We start from the raw sequence: 11,276 nt of genomic DNA on the forward strand, positions 1-11,276 counted from the left end.
TGTCAGAAGTGCATCCGGTATTTCATGTGTCTATGTTGAAAAGATACCATGGAGATGGAAACTACATCATTCGTTGGGATTCAATTCTGCTTGATGAGAATTTGTCTTATGAAGAGGAACCTGTTGCTATTTTAGATAGAAAAGTCCGCAAGTTGAGGTCGAGGGAAATTGCATCCATCAAGGTTCAATGGAAGAATCGACCGGTTGAAGAGTCCACTTGGGAGAAGGAGGCTGATATGCAAGAAAGATACCCACATCTGTTTACATATTCAGGTACTCCTTTTCGCCCTTGTTTCTCTTCTTGTGATCGTTCGAGGACGAACGATTGGTAAATTGATATCTATTGTAATGACTTGTTTAGTCGTTTTGAGCAGCAGATTTTATTTCTGGAAAAACTTGCAGAGACGACGGATCCCACGACGGACCGTCATGGCACGACGGACCGTCGAGGGGGTCTCGTTCCAAAACACTTAGAATTCTGAAATTTGGATACTGAAATCGACTCTCTGAACTTCGTGACGGAATGGCAGGACGGACCATCGTGGGCACGACGGACCATCACACATTTTCCACACAAATTATCTCTCTGAACTTTGCGACGGACCTGCACGACGCACCGTCACACACATGACGGACCGTCACAGGTTGCGTAACCCAGGCTGGATCGGATTTCTATTAAAAGTTTTTAAGGGGCGTTTTGGACTATTCCTGCTATAATTATAAATTTAGTGGGTTAATGTTAATAATTTAACTACTTGGGGGTTAAAAGAGATAACCTTGAAATAAATAATGGGTTAATTCATCATCTTTTAAACTTAATTATATGTTAATTAGGGTAAAAGAAAAAAGGTTTGAATAAGAAAAATAGAAAGAACAAAGAGAGAGAGAGGAACGATCGATCGAGAGAGAGGGGAAGAACGCGAGGAAAGCAAAGCTTTGGGGAAAGTAGATTGCTTGAGCACAATTCTTCGGTGGAGGTAGGTTATGGTTTATGCTATTCATAGTAAACTCTTAATAGCGAATGATATGTATTGGGTAGTATTATAAAGTCTTCTATATGCTTAATTATGTGCTTGCATGATATGAATATTCTAATTGTGATGAATTAGCATGATGAGGCTGTTGAATCTTAAACCCCAATCTACTTTGTTAATGATGATTCCTTGGTATAAAAGAAGGCTTGATGAACTAAAGTAGTTTGATTAGGGGATCGGATGTCACGTTCCGACACCAGGATAGTAATAGAGGATCGGGTGTCACGTTCCGACACCAAGATAGTATATGAGGATCGGAGTGTCACATTCCGACACCAGGATAGTATATGGATCAGGTGTCACGTTCCGACACCAGGATAGTATATGAGGATCAGAGTGTCACGTTCCGACACCAGGATAGTATATGGACCGGGTGTCACATTCCGACACTAGGATAGTATATGAGGATCGGAGTGTCACGTTCCGACACCAGGATAGTATATGAGGATCGGAGTGTCACGTTCCGACACCAGGGTAGTATATGAGGATCGGAGTGTCACGTTCCGACACCAGGATAGTATATGGAGCGGAGTGCCACGTACCGACACGAGAGGAATAAAGATAATGAATCTTGAAATATGCTAATATACTCAATCTAAAGAACTAATTCCCCAATGAGTATGGTGTGGAGGCTTGAGTCCTCATTGATGTGATTAGTGTTGTTGCAAATGATTTTTATGCGTAATGCTATCACCTGTTAAGTATTTGATTGGTTTTATGTTATTATCTGATATATACTGTTTTCTATTTTGAGTTGGCCGATGATACCTACTCAGTACTTGTGTTTTGTACTGACCCCTACTTGTATTCTTTTTCTTTGTTAATTGTGGAGTGCAGCAAACGTACCGTCGTCTTCAACTCAACCGCAACTCTAGCCAGTCTTCATCAAGCCAGATTTCAGGGTGAGCTATTGCTTCTAGCTTGGACTGGATCTTCATATTCATGTCTTAGAATACTCTTAGTTTAGTAATTTGAGGATAGATGTTCTTGTGGTGATGACTTCCAGATTCTGGGGATAATGATTGATAAATTTTAGAAGTTATTTAATTGGTTTCGTTAATGAGTTTTAAGTCTTCCGCATTGTATTTTGTTCATTATGTTTGAAATGTTGGGGTTTAGATTGGTTGGTTCACTCACATAGTAGGATAAGTGTGGGTGCCACTCGCGGCTCGTTTTGGGTCGTGACACTTTATCCACAAATACTTCGCAAGACTTGTATGTCTCTAGATGTTATTCACTCTAATATCATTGATATTTATCATATATTATTATAAGTGGGAAGAGTTTGATCAAAAAGTTGATTTACCATTTTAGCCCTACAGTTTTAATAAATATTAACTTATTATAAATTATCTGATAATTCCAGACCTAATTTAATACCCCAGAAACCAATTGTTGCCTCAGAATCATGGTTTAACGTAAAAGAAACATAGAGTTTGTGCTCAAATCGTTCATCAGCCTCATCGTTCAACGTAACAGAAACGTAGAGTTTTTGTTCAAACTCCTCGATCAGTGCAACAAACCTTTTCAGACGCTCAACTTTAGCTGATCGAAAGGCTTTTCAGATACTTCTGGCGTCTATACAAATGTCACCAACAACTTGTTATTGCCCATTAATATGTTACTCTTTTATGTGCCTCAATCAAGTATATCATTGTCAGGTAAGAACAAATTTCTCCTCGGATTGTTGTTTAATCAATAGGCACAGTTAATAAAGTACTCCGTCACTGTAGTTTAATCAATAAGTACGATCAGTAAAGTAAAATTTCTATGTTTTACTTCTTGATTCTGCTTGAAAGCATGCATTTTAAGTCCATATCAATTTATTTTCTTTGTGGTCCGCATGTCTCAAATCTCTGTCAAATACGAAAGGTGTTAGCAATGTTGTGTGTAATGGTTGTCTTTGATATGCAACTTTGGAATATGATCCTGCACCGGTTCAGGTAGTCCTGAAAACTACATTGTGATTTTAATGGAGGAACTTTTTTTAATTGTTTCAGAAGGAGCTTGTCATTGGTTTGTCTTCCTCCCATTTTTACTAATTAATATAAGTTTATTTGTTAAAATTGTCGATATTATGTCAATGTTGAAGTCCTTTTTTTTGTTTAAATTACTAAGTTTGTGTGTTAAGTCTTTGGTATATTCATTGCAATTTCTCTATTATCTCCATCTAAACAACCATTTAGGGGACCACATGGACAGGTGACTTCCAATTTTTCTCTATATAAATAGAACCCAGGAGATACAAAGTTGCCACCCTTAAATAATATAAACATATACTATATAAATTTTCCCTATTAAATAGTCAAATATTATTTATTCTTTTAGGCACGTAATTTTATATATCTTCAAATTGATTAAAAAAATATTAATACGTCATTTTAAAGATTATTGTAATAATCAAGGTATGAATTTAGTGATCATATTCTGTAACAAATATTAAAAATATGCTTACGCAATAATTCTTTAAAGTATTTTTAGGAAGAAAAATATTAACTATTCAAATACATTTTATATTAAATTAGTTCACATTTTTCTTTCAAAAACATGTCAAAGCAAGCTTATCATTTATTATTGTTTGTAAAAAAGTTAATTAATAGAAACTCTTCATTTTAACACAATTATAAGAATATCTTTATGGACCAATGTTCAAAGTAAAGACATGTATGGATTCTTCTAGATTTTCATTTTGATCATTAATTATACAATTATTATTTCACCCTTAAATTATATAAAAATTACCAAAACGCCATTGTTTAATAGATATTTTTGGTTTAATAAAAATTTCACACTACAAAAAAAATTCTATAGAAAATGTAAATCCAAATAAAATGTCACATCATTAGGATACACATGTCATTTAAGAAAAAAAATTTTGGTTGTATTGTTATTATAAATCTTTTACCACCTTTTTGATTCCATAACATAAAAAAATATTCTAGAATATTTATGAAATGACAAAATTGTCCTTGATCGTCCTCAACTTGGCTCTTCTATATGAGAAGGTCAATCCGTAGTTTATCAATTGTGAAAGTTTCTTAAGTATATAATATATGATTCTACGACAAATTAAATTTTGATCCCATATATTTATACTATTTGAAAATTTATCCATTTAAATGATTATGTATTTTCTTAAACTATAATTACTGTAACGACCTGTTTAGTCGTTTTGAGCAGCAGATTTCAATTCTGGAAAAACTGGCAGAAGCGACAGACCCCACGACGGACCGTCATGGGCACGACGGACCGTCGCAGGGTCTCGTTTCAAAACACTTAGAAAATCTGAAATTGGGTACTGAAAATCGACTCTCTGAACTTCGTTACGGAATGGCAGGACGGACCGTCACAGGTGTGACGGACCATCACAGACTCTTCAGAGAAATTGAGTCTCTGACCTCTGTGACGGGCAGCAGGACGGACCGTCGCAGGCACGACGGGCCGTCACGGACTGCGAAATCCCAGTCTGGGTTGGATTTCTTTACACGTTTTAAGGGACGTTTTGGACTATTCCTACTTTAATTATAAAGTTATAGGGTTAATGTTAATAAGTCTAATTACTTAGGGGTTAAAAGAGGTAACCTTAAGCTAATTAGTGGGTTATTATTGCCATCTTTTATTCTTAAATATATACTAATTAGGGTAAAAGAAAGAGGGTTTGAATAAAGAAAATAGAAAGAACAGAAAGAGAGAGAAGGGAATCGATAGAGAGAGAGACGATCGAGAAGGGGAAAAACACAAAGCTTTGGGAAAATTTTCTTGCTTGATCACGAATCTTCGGTGGAGGTAGGTTATGGTTTTCATGCTTTCATAGTAAACTCTTAATAGAGAATGATATGTATTGATAGTATTGTAAACCCTGCTATGTGCTTAATTGTATGCATGCATGAACGTGATTATATAATTGTGATTATATTAAGCATGATGAAGTTATTGAATCTCAAATCTTGATAAAAACCTAATCTCTTTTTAATAATGATGCCTTGATAAGGGAGAAGGCTTGATGAACTAAAGTAATGAGATTGATGATGCCTTGGTATGGGAGAAGGCTTGATGAGTTGATAGAATTAGATTAGGAGATCGGGTGTCACGAACCGACACGTAGATTTAGGGGATCGGGTGTCACGAACCGACACGTAGAATTAGGGGAACGGTTGTCACGAACCGACACGTAGATTTAGGGAATCGGATGTCACAAACTGACACGTAGATTTAGGGGATCCGGTGTCACGAACCGACACGTAGATTTAGGGGATTGGGTGTCATGAACCGACATGTAGATTTAGGGGATCGGGTGTCACAAACCGACACGTAGATTTAGGAGATCGGAGTGTCACGTACCGACACAAGAGGATTAATGAATATGAGGGAGCAGAGTGTCACGTACCAACACAAGAGAAATAAAGATAATGAATCTTGAAAGATGTTAATATATTCAATCTAATGAACATAATTCCCAAATGAGTATGGTATTGAGGCTTAAGTCCTCGTGTGTGAAATTGACGGTAATTGTTAATGACATAGTACTTGCTGTTGCTACATGTTGAGTATCATAGTTGATTTTATGATATTACTTGGTATATATTGTTTTCTATTTTGGGTTGGCCGATAATATCTACTCAGTACCCGTGTTTGAACTGACCCCTACTTTTATGTTTTCTTCTTGTTATTTGTGGAGTGCAGCAAACGTGCCGTCGTCTTCAACTCAACAGTAATTCTAGCCAATCTTCGTCACACCGGATCTTCAGGGTGAGCTAACGCTTCTATCTTGGACTGGATCTTCTCCTTCATGTCTTGATGCCTTGAACTTCCGGCATGGACTAGCTTTTATTTGTTTTAGCTTTTTAGAATACTCTTAGTAGTACTTTGATCATAGATGTTCTTGTGGTGATTACTTCCAGATTTTGGGGAATAATAGATGTTGAATTTTAGAAGTTAATGAATTGGTCTTTATTTAATGAGTTTAAGTCTTCTGCATTACTTTCTGTTGATATTATATTGAAATGTTAAGGTTAGATTGGTTGGTTCGCTCACATAGGAGGGTAAGTGTGGGTGCCAGTCGCGGCCCGGATTTGAGTCGTGACAAACTTGGTATCAGAGCATTAGGTTCGTTGGTCTCATCACACAAGAACGAGTCTAGTAGAGTCTTAAGGAACGGTAGGGGGATGCCTTTACTTTTCTTTGAGAGGCTATAAGACTTTAGGAAAATTTCATTCTTTCTTTCGTGCTATTACTTGGGTCCAATTGGTATCTAGGTGATACAAATTGGTATCTGACCATCTTCACTCTATTTTGCAGATGGTTAGAACTAGAGCAACGACTACGCCAACACCAACACCAACACCAGCGGGACAGGGTGCATCTGAGCCAGCCACTGGGGCTATAGCTCGAGGAAGAGCAGCGGCAAGAGGCCGTGGTAGAGGTCGTGGGAGGACGTCCTCTAGGGGAAGAGGACGAGCACCTAGCCCATCTGATACTAGGGCAGTGACTCCTCCACCGACTGAGGAAGTAATAAGGGAAGGGGAGGATGGGGAAAACGAACAAGTGCAGAATGAGGGATTGCCACCCCAACCTACCCCAGAGATGATAAATCAGGTGCTCGCTTATCTTAGTGGGTGGTCTAATCAGGGTCAGGCACCTCCAGTGTTTTCTGCACCAACTTCTCCGGTTTCAGAGGTACAACATGCAACCACTATGGCTCCTCGTATGGATGCCTCATTGGACATAGGCACGTTTCCACGTCTGACTACAAGGCCTATAATGACAAATGATCAGCATGAACTTTTCAGTAAGTTCTTGAAATTGAAACCTCCAGTCTTCAAGGGTGTTGAATCTGAGGATGCTTACGATTTTCTGGTTGACTATCATGAGCTACTACACAAGATGGGTATAGTAGAACGGTTTGGTGTTGAGTTCGTGAGTTATCAGTTTCAAGGGAACGCCAAAATGTGGTGGTGGTCACATGTTGAGTGTCAACCAACAGAGGCACCACCTATGACTTGGGCCTCATTCTCTAACTTGTTTATGGAGAAGTATATCCCCCGGACTCTGAGGGATAGGAAAAGGGATGAGTTCTTGAGCCTAGAGCAAGGTAGGATGTCGGTCAATGCATATGAGGCTAAGTTTCGTGCACTATCCAGATATGCCACCCAACTTTGTTTCAGTCCACAAGAGCGGATTCGTCGTTTTGTGAAGGGGTTGAGGTCAAAGTTGCGGATTTTAGCCTTACAGGTAGCGGCTACGACAAAATCCTTCCAAGAAGTGGTAGATTTCGTGGTAGAGGTGGAAGGAGTGAAGCCAGATGAATTCACCATGGCATCGACATCAAAAAGGTTTCGAAAGGGAGGTGAGTTTAATGGTTTTTACTCTAGAGGACAGGGTTCCAGAGGTTACTCAGTTTGACCCATTCAGTCTTCACTACAGACTGTAGTTGGGGGTCCACCTCAGACCGGTCAAAACTTCTCTAAGAGACCTATGCTTGACTCTAGAGAGTGCTATGGATGTGGGGAGACTGGACATATTAGGAGAAATTGTCCAAAACAGAGTTATAGACCCCCAATTGCTAGAGGTAGAGGTGGTCATGGTAGAGGTCGTTATTCTGAAGGACGTGGTGGTCGAGGTAATGGTGGTCACCAAAATGGCCGAGGTGATGGTCAAACTGGAGCCGCTACATCACAACATGGTAGGGGCAATGGACAGACAAATGATAGGGCCCATTGTTACGCTTTCCCTGGGCGGTCTGAAGCGGAGGCATCTGATGCTGTCATCACAGGTAATCTTTTGGTGTGTGATTGCATGGCTTCTGTATTATTTGATCCTGGATCCACATTTTCTTATGTATCTTCCTCATTTGCTAACGGTCTAAATTTACATTGTGAATTACTTGATATGCCTATTCGTGTTTCTACTCCGGTGGGTGAGTCTGTGGTAGTTGAAAAGGTATATAGGTCTTGTTTGGTGAACTTTGTGGGGAGCAACACTTATGTCGATTTGGTTATCTTAGAAATGGATGATTTTGATGTAATTCTGGGTATGACTTGGCTTTCTCCGCAATTTGCGATCTTGGATTGTAATGCTAAAACGGTGACGTTAGCCAAGCCTGGGACAGATCCGTTAGTGTGGGAGGGTGACTACACTTCCAATCCGGTGCGTATCATCTCCTTTCTTCATGCTAAGAAAATGGTTAGTAAAGGGTGTTTAGCTTTCTTGGCACATCTCAAGGATGACACTACCCAAGTACCTTTGATTGAGTCGGTTTCGGTGGTCCGTGAGTTTCAGGATGTGTTCCCTGTAGATCTTCCTGGTATGCCACCAGATAGGGATATTGATTTCTGTATTGACCTTGAACCGGGTACTCGCCCATTTCTATACCCCCTTATAGAATGGCTCCCGCGGAGTTAAGAGAGTTAAAAGCCCAACTTCAAGAGTTGTTAAACAAAGGCTTTATTAGACCAAGTGCATCTCCTTGGGGTGCTCCGGTTTTGTTTGTGAAGAAGAAGGATGGGAGTTTTCGAATGTGTATAGACTACAGACAACTAAACAAGGTAACCATAAAGAACAAGTATCCTCTTCCTCGCATTGATGACTTGTTCGATCAGTTACAAAGTGCTTGTGTCTTCTCTAAGATTGACTTGAGATCCGGTTATCATCAATTGAAAATACGGGCAACGGATGTGCCAAAGACTGCTTTTCAAACGAGGTATGGGCATTACGAATTTGTAGTGATGTCTTTTGGTCTTACGAATGCCCCTGCTGCGTTCATGAGCTTGATGAACGGGATTTTTAAGCAATATTTGGACCTCTTTGTGATCGTATTTATTGATGATATACTGATATACTCTAAGAGCAAGAAAGAACATGAGGAGCATTTGAGAATGGTGTTGGAAATGTTGAGGGAGAAAAAGCTTTATGCCAAGTTCTCTAAGTGTGAGTTTTGGCTAGATGCAGTGTCCTTCTTGGGGCACGTGGTTTCTAAGGATGGAGTGATGGTGGATCCTTCTAAGATTGAGACAGTAAAGAATTGGGTAAGACCTACTAATGTGTCAGAAATAAGGAGCTTTGTTGGGTTAGCTAGCTACTACCGCCGATTTGTCAAGGGATTCTCTTCTATTGCTTCCCAACTGACGAACTTGACTAAGCAAAATATTCCATTTGTATGGTCAGATGAGTGTGAGGAAAGCTTTCCGAAGCTCAAGACTTTGTTGACTACCGCACCCATTCTCACCTTGCCAGTGGAAGGTAAGAATTTCATTGTCTATTGTGATGCATCTTATTCGGGTTTGGGTGCAGTGCTAATGCAAGAGAAGAATGTGATTTCTTATGCTTCAAGACAATTAAAAGTGCATGAACGTAACTATCCAACTCATGACTTGGAATTGGTCGCGGTAGTGTTTGCATTAAAGTAATGGAGACACTATTTATATGGGGTTAAGTGTAAGGTCTATACGGATCATCGTAGCCTACAGTATGTCTTTACTCAGAAAGATTTTAACTTGAGACAGAGGAGATGGATGGAACTACTGAAGGACTACGATATCACTATTTTGTATCATCCGGGGAAGGCGAATGTTGCAGCGGATGCTTTAAGTAGAAAGGCGGGAAGCATGGGAAGTCTAGCTCACTTGCAAGCTTCTAGACGCCCATTGGCTTGAGAGGTTCAGACTCTAGCTAATGACTTGATGAGATTAGAAGTAAATGAGAAGGGAGGATTCTTGGCTTCTGTGGAGGCAAGATCTTCCTTTCTTGACAAGATTAAGGGAAGACAGTCTGATGATGAGAAACTGCGCAGAATCCAAGATAAGGTATTGCGAGGAGAGGCTAAGGAAGCACAAATCGATGAGGAAGGTGTTTTTAGGATCAAGGGAAGGGTATGCGTACCCCGCGTCGATGATTTGATCAACACTATTCTGACAGAGGCTCATAATTCAAGGTATTTGATACATCCGGGTGCAGCCAAGATGTACCGTGACCTAAAGCAACACTTTTGGTGGGGTAGAATGAAGCGTGATATTGTGGATTTTATTGCCAAATGTCCAAACTTTCAACAAGTAAAGTATGAACACCAAAGGCCCGGAGGAACACTTCAGAGAATGCCCATTCCGGAATGGAAATGGGAGAGAATCGCAATGGACTTCTTGGTTGGTCTTCCAAAGACGATGGGTAAGTATGATTCTATCTGGGTGATTGTTGATAGGTTAACTAAGTCTGCTCATTTCATTCCGGTCAAGGTGACTTACAATGCAGAGAAGTTAGCCAAAATCTATATCTCAGAAATTGTTCGGTTGCATGGGGTTCCACTATCCATCATCTCAGATAGAGGTACGCAGTTTACTTCAAAGTTCTGGAGAACATTGCATGTTGAATTAGGTACTAGGTTGGACCTTAGTACCACGTTCCATCCTCAGACCGATGGTCAGTCTGAGCGAACGATTCAAGTGTTGGAGGATATGCTTCGCGCATGTGTGATAGAGTTTGGAGGCCATTGGGATAGCTTCTTGAGCTATCACTCAAGCATTGATATGGCTCCATTTGAAGCATTGTATGGTAGGAGATGTAGGTCCCCCATTAGTTGGTTTGATGCGTTCGCGGTTAGACCTTGGGGTACTGATCTCTTGAGGGATTCGATGGAGAAGGTGAAATCTATTCAAGAAAAGCTTCTAGGGGCGCAAAGTAGACAAAAAGAATATGCAGATCGAAAGGTTAGAGACTTAGAGTTCATGGAGGGAGAACATGTCTTGCTGAAGGTTTCGCCCATGAAAGGGGTGATGCGGTTTGGTAAAAGGGGTAAGCTAAGTCCAAGGTACATTGGTCCCTTTGAAGTACTTAAGCGAGTAGGGGAGGTGGCTTATGAATTAGCCTTGCCTCCAGGGCTGTCCGGAGTACATCCGGTATTCCATGTGTCGATGTTGAAAAGATACCATGGGGATGGAAACTACATTATCCGTTGGGATTCAGTTTTGCTTTATGAGAACTTGTCTTATGAGGAGGAACCTGTTGCCATTCTAGATAGAGAAATTCGCAAGTTGAGATCAAGGGAGATTGCATCCATCAAAGTTCAATGGAAGAATCGACCCGTTGAAGAAGCCACTTGGGAGAAGGAGGCGGATATGCGAGAAAAATACCCACATCTGTTCACAGATTTAGGTACTCCTTTTCGCCCTTGTTTTCCTTCTTGTGATCGTTCGAGGACGAACGATGGGTAAATTGGTATCTATTGTAACGACCTGTTTAGTCGTTTTGAGC

The sequence above is a fragment of the Solanum lycopersicum genome, chromosome 12 (genome assembly GCF_036512215.1).
Source record: "Solanum lycopersicum chromosome 12, SLM_r2.1".
In the NCBI taxonomy this organism is placed as follows: domain Eukaryota; kingdom Viridiplantae; phylum Streptophyta; class Magnoliopsida; order Solanales; family Solanaceae; genus Solanum; species Solanum lycopersicum.